Raw genomic sequence first — 6,000 nt, forward strand, 5'->3', positions numbered from 1 at the left:
GGAGGAAGGTACCAATCCTCTAAACAGAAGTTAAAACTCTCTAAAAATGAAGACTATTTTATTTATTTTAATATATCTGAATCTTCTGTTTTTTTCACTCGAAAAAGTGGCATAATGATGCATTATTCACCTCGGAGAGAATGTATGAAGTGAAATGATAGCATTATGAAAAAAGAGAGGTCATTGAAAAAGGGAAAAAGTGTCTAGCAACTTAATATCTGAGTATTAAAACTATGGAGTGATCAAATGCTATCATAAAAATTAAAATAATGCACCACATTAAATATGCTATTAGTGTCATATGATTGGTCTTTTCCCACAAATATGGGCAACATATTCAAACATTTGACTTGTAATATCACCTATTAGAAGACCAATCATAATGAAAGTCAATGAATGGGGATAATTTGGGATTAGTGAGCCCAAGCCATACTTGGAAGATTAGGGCTTTATTTATTTATATATTTTTAATCATTTTATTGGGAGCTCATACAACTCATTGTAATCCATACATACATCCATTGTGTCAAGCACATTTGTTGCCATCATTGTTCTCAAAATATTTGTTTTCTACTTGAGCCCTTTGTATCAGCTCCTCATTTTTCCCCTCCATCCTCTCCTCCCCTCCCTCATGAACCCTTGATAATTTATAAATTATTTTTATTTTGTCATGTCTTACACTGTCCAATGTCTCCCTTCTCCCACTTCTCTGTTGTTCATCCCCCAGGGAGAGGGTTATATGTTGTTCCTTGTAATCGGTTCCTCCTTTCTACCCCACCTTCCCTCCACCCTCCGGGTATCGCCACTCTCAGCACTGGTCCTGAAGAGTTCATCTGCCCTGGATTCCCTGTGTTTAAGAGTATAAAATGACCCCTTCCTCTAGTTTATCCTTCAAATCTCTTTCAGATGATAAGCATATCTTACATCAGCTTTAAAATGTATACTGTGTGCTATATGCCATTGAACTCAGGGTTCAAATGGCAAAATCATTTAATTCCTCAAGTGTACCTCCTTCTATTTCACATTTTGCCCTATGAAAATTATAAACCCTAACCCAAAATAACGATAGGATATAAAAAAAAATTAGGCACTGATTTTTGATTTGGCTTAAAGCTTTAATCCTTTCTGTTTTGTTTTGTTAATCTATAGAGATTAATGTAGTTTTTTTTTTTTTTGTATTTTGGGGTGAAGTGTATAATTAAATAGAAGTTCATTGATAATGACCTAAAATGTAGGTCATGATGTGAAATGGTGAAGATGTGTTTTTTTCTTTGTTATTATTATTGTAAGAGTTTGCACAATAGGAAGCTCTTCCTATTGGTGGGGAAAAGATGATGGAAAAAATAAAGAAGGGGAAAAATCTCATATTTAATTTAATCAAATAGCTTTGTGGTATAAGCTACCACTTAAAACCCTTTTGTAACCAAATTCAGGCACATGGCTGGAGAAATAAGCCCTCCTAGGCTCCCACGAGACCTGCCCTCTTTGGCACTCCCATTAAAGACCTGTGTCCCCTCTACAAATTTCCAAGCACCTGAAAAAATATTAATTCACAACGTATATTAATTCACAATATAATTAATTCATCTGTTACATCAGTACAACATCAAATCTCAACATGCACCTTTCTTACTTTATTCTAGAATTATTCATCTCCCATTTTATGTCTATTAAATATTTTGCTTTTTAAAAGGCAACACACACATATAAAATGTACTGATTGAACAAATATGCTAAACCGCCTGGGAAGAATCCTAGATTCTTTTGAAAGAGTTAGAATAATAGTTTAAATCACATAGAAAGGTGGTGGAATTTCAGTTTGTTCAGGCTAGTATTTATTTATTGGCTGTATTTTATTTTTCTAACACTCAGGTTAATCTTCCATAAACTTCTCCAGTTATCTAGGTATTTCCTTATTGCTTCATCTAATTTTGATGTTTTGATGAAATGAGGTGATATTGGACACTCCCAGAATATCTGAATTCATGAAACTTGGCATTATCTCTATATTCTAAATTAACAATTCATCAATGAAATAACCTGGCTTAAAACGCTCATTGTTGACAGCATTCAGACAACTGAGTTTCCAAGAATATGCCACTTATTATTTTTTTCCTAGCATTAACTGAACCAGATTTGGGGGTGATAAAGAGTTTGGATGTCTTTCAACTGGGGCATTTACATTTCAAAAATATTTACTTATTCAACCAGATCATTCATTTTTTTAAAATATAGAACCTTTAAATTTTTAAATGGATTGAATTCCAGTGGATTTTTTTCTTTTAAATGTCTCTTGCTGAAAATTAAAACCTATATTTTAAAAAAGAAATCTTTTTAGAATAATTAGAATTTTAAGTGGTGAAAGGAATCCAGGGCAGTAGTCTATGGTGTGCTTTTAATCCACAAAGAATTTGCTTTCAGTTTTCTTTAAGCAGATGTATTTATTTTTAAAATAAATTGTTATTAAGCACCTACTATGTGACAATAGCCCCACTTGCCTGTCAGTTTGTCATACTGTGGTGACTTGTGTGTTGCTGTGATGCTGGAACCTGTCACTGGTATTTCAAATGCCAACAGCATCACCAAAAAGTGAACAGGTTTCAGTGGAAGCTTCCAGATTAAAACAGGCAGAGAAGGAATATTCTCCCCACTTGGAAGGAAGGAACTGCTGAGTACCTTATGCATAACTTTGAAACATTGTCCCACACTGAAGGCCTAAAGATATGAAGCAGAACACTTTCCCAAATACTGCCGGAGGATGGGGTCCTCAAGTCCAAGGGCACTCGAATTATGACTGAGGAGGAACTGATTTCTTGGAGTGGAGTCATTGTTATGTGAGTTAGGTAAAATCTCTGGGACTGGAGCCTTCAGGATCAAAAACAGCTGCAAAAATCTGCTAATGATAGGAACTTGGAATGTTCGAAGTACAAATCTAGAAAAATCAGGTGTTCAAAATGAACTGCATAAAAAGCAATATCTTAGGCATAAGTGAGCTGAAATGGATTGATATTGGCCATTTTGACTCAAAAGATCATATGATTTACTATGCCAAAAATAATGCAACCAAGAGTAATTAGCTGGCCATGATTGTCAAAAAAGGACATTTCAAAATCTATCATGAATTACAATGTTGTCTGTGATAGGATTATATATACCTATCTCCAAGGAAATACAAACAACAAAACTGTTGTTCAAATGTACACACCAACCACAAAAGCTAGTAAAGAAGTTGAAGAATTCAACCAACAATTTCAGTCAGGAATTGAAAAAATTGCAATCGAGGTGCATGGATAATCATTGGCTCTTGGAAATTAAAAGTTGGAAACAAAGAGGAAGGACCGGTAGTTGGAAAATATGGTCTTGGTGATAGAAATGATGCTAGAGATTGCATGATAGAATTCTGCAAAACCAACAATTTATTCAAAGCAAATGCCTTTTTTCAACAACACAAATGGTAATTGTACTCATGGACTTCCCCAGGTGGAAAACACAGATATCAAATGGACTACATCTGTGGGAAGACATGATGGAGAACCTCAATATCAGCAGTTAAAACAAGACCAGGGGATGACTATGGAACAGACCATGCATTGCTCATATATAAGTTCAGAATAACACTGGAGAAAATTAAAACAAGTCCACAAGAGCCAAAAGACAACCTTGAATCTATTCCCTCTGAATTTTGAGAATATTTCAAGAACCAATTTGATACATCGAACACTAGAAGACATAATGTACTGTGGGAAGACATCAAGACCCTCATTAATGAAGAAAGCAAAGGTCATTAAAAAGACAAGGAAAAAAGGAAAGGTCAAGTGGACGTCAAAAAAGACTCTGAAACTTGCTCATAATTGTAGTGTAGCAAAAGTAAATGGAAGAAAAAATGAACTCAAAGGGTTAAATAGAAAATTTCAAAGTGCATCTCTAGGAGACATAGCCGAATATAATAATGAAATGTGCAAAAACCTAGAATTAGAAAACTAAGGGGGAAAACATACTCAGCATATCTGAAACTGGAAGAACTGAAGGAAGAATTCAGGCCTCACGTTGCAACTTTGAAAGATTCTATGATACAGGAAGCATCAAGAGAAATAGAAAGAATACAGGCACCGTACCAAAAAGAATTACTTCACAGTCTGCCATTTCAGGAGGTAGCATAAAAGCAAAAACCAATGGGTCTAAAGGGAGAAATTTAAACTGCAGTGAATGCTTTCACCAAAAACAAGGTTCCAGGAATTAACGGAATACCAATTGAAATGTTTCACCAACTCAATGAATCACTGAAATCACTCACCAGTCTATGTATGCCAGCCAATTTGCAAGGCAGTAACTTGGCCAACTAACTGTAAGAGATCCATATTTTGGTTCATTCTAAAGAAAGGTGATCCTACAGATTGCTCAAACTACAGAAGAATATCATTAATATCACAGATAAATAAAATTTTGCTGAAGATCATTCAAAAATTATTGCAGGGAACTCCCAGAAATCCAGACCATATTCAGAAGAGGACCTGGAACAAGGGATATCATTGCTGATTTCAGCTGTATCTTGGCTCAAAGCAGAAAATACCAGTAAGATGTTTACATGTGTTTTATTGACAATTGAAGGCATTTGACTATGTGGAGCATAAAAAACAGTGGATAACCTTGAGAAGAATGGGAATCCTATAACACTTCATTGTTATCAAGTGGAATCTGTACATGGATCAAGAGGCAGTAGTGGGAACAGAACAAGGGAATACTTAATGGTTTAAAACCCGAAAGGTATATGTTAGGATTGCGGTATTTTACAAAATTTGTACAATCTGTATGCTGAGCAAATCATCAGGCAAGTTGCCTTACATGCAGAAGAATGCAGCATCAACATCAGGGGAAGGCTTATTAGCAAGCAGCAATATGAAGATGACGCAACCATATTGCTGAAAGTGAAGAGAACTTGCAATAGGATTGTAGCTTTTAGTATGGATTACTAGTCAATCTAAAGAAGGCCCCAGTCCTCACAGTTAGACTTGGAAGTGACATCGTGATATAGGGAGAAAAGGTTGGAGGTGTAAGGATTTTGTCTTGCTTGGCTCCACAATCAGGGATCATGGAAGCAGCTGTGAAGAGGTCCAAAGAATGTTGCATTATGTAAATCTGTTGCACAAGACCTTTTTAGAGTGTTGAAAAGCAATAATGTTACTTTGAGGACTAAGTTGCACCTACCCAAAGCCATTGCCTCATGCTCATGTGAAATTTGGACATTGAATAAGAAAGATCGAAGAAGAGTCAATGCATTTTAATTATAGTGCTGGAGAAGAATATTGTAGGCACCTCAGATTGTTAAAAGGACATACTGATCTGTCCTGGGTGAAGTATAGTCAGAGAGCTCCTATTAGGTAAGAATGGCAAAACTTTATCTTACATGCTCTGCATATATTGTCAGAAGAGACCAGGCCCCGGTGAAGGCCATCCTGCTTGGTAAAGTGGAGGGGCATCCAAAAAGTGGAAGACCCCCAAGAGATGAATTCACACTGGTTGCCACAAGGGGCTCAGGCGTAGGAACAATTGTAAAGATGACACAGGCCTGCATTGTTTGCATTTTGTGTGGGTAGGGTGCTAACCCAACTGCACCTAACAACAACAAATGTGAAGATGAGGCTGTGCATTCTCTCCAGTTTTCTTCCTGGTTCACTCTGCAGAGGGTCACTGAGTAAAAGCCAACTCACTGGCCATGAGTTGAGTTTTGTTTCTTTTTTTTTTTTTATTTGAAGATTATTTCTTTAATTATGTACCCTTTACATATATACATACATATCTATGTAACATGATTTTCTTTTTGTTTAATCATTTTATTTGGGTCTCATACAACACTTATCACAATCCATACATACATCAATTGTGTAAAGCACATTTGTACATTCATTGCCCTCATCATTCTCAAAATATTTGCTCTCCACTTAAGTCCTTGGCGTTAGGTCCTCATTTTTCCTCCTCCCTCCCCGCCCCCCTCCTTTATTA

The 6,000-nt window shown here is 36.0% G+C and overlaps 1 protein-coding gene across 1 annotated transcript in view; it reads left to right on the forward strand.

Annotated features, from left to right (window-relative positions):
- Positions 1–6,000, forward strand: part of MACROD2 (mono-ADP ribosylhydrolase 2) — a 1,581,126-nt gene that overhangs the window by 1,416,184 nt on the left and 158,942 nt on the right. The window lies entirely within an intron of this gene.

Source organism: Echinops telfairi, unplaced genomic scaffold (genome assembly GCF_000313985.2).
Source record: "Echinops telfairi isolate 266 unplaced genomic scaffold, ASM31398v2 ScPeMD7_5592;HRSCAF=6446, whole genome shotgun sequence".
Lineage (NCBI taxonomy): Eukaryota > Metazoa > Chordata > Mammalia > Afrosoricida > Tenrecidae > Echinops > Echinops telfairi.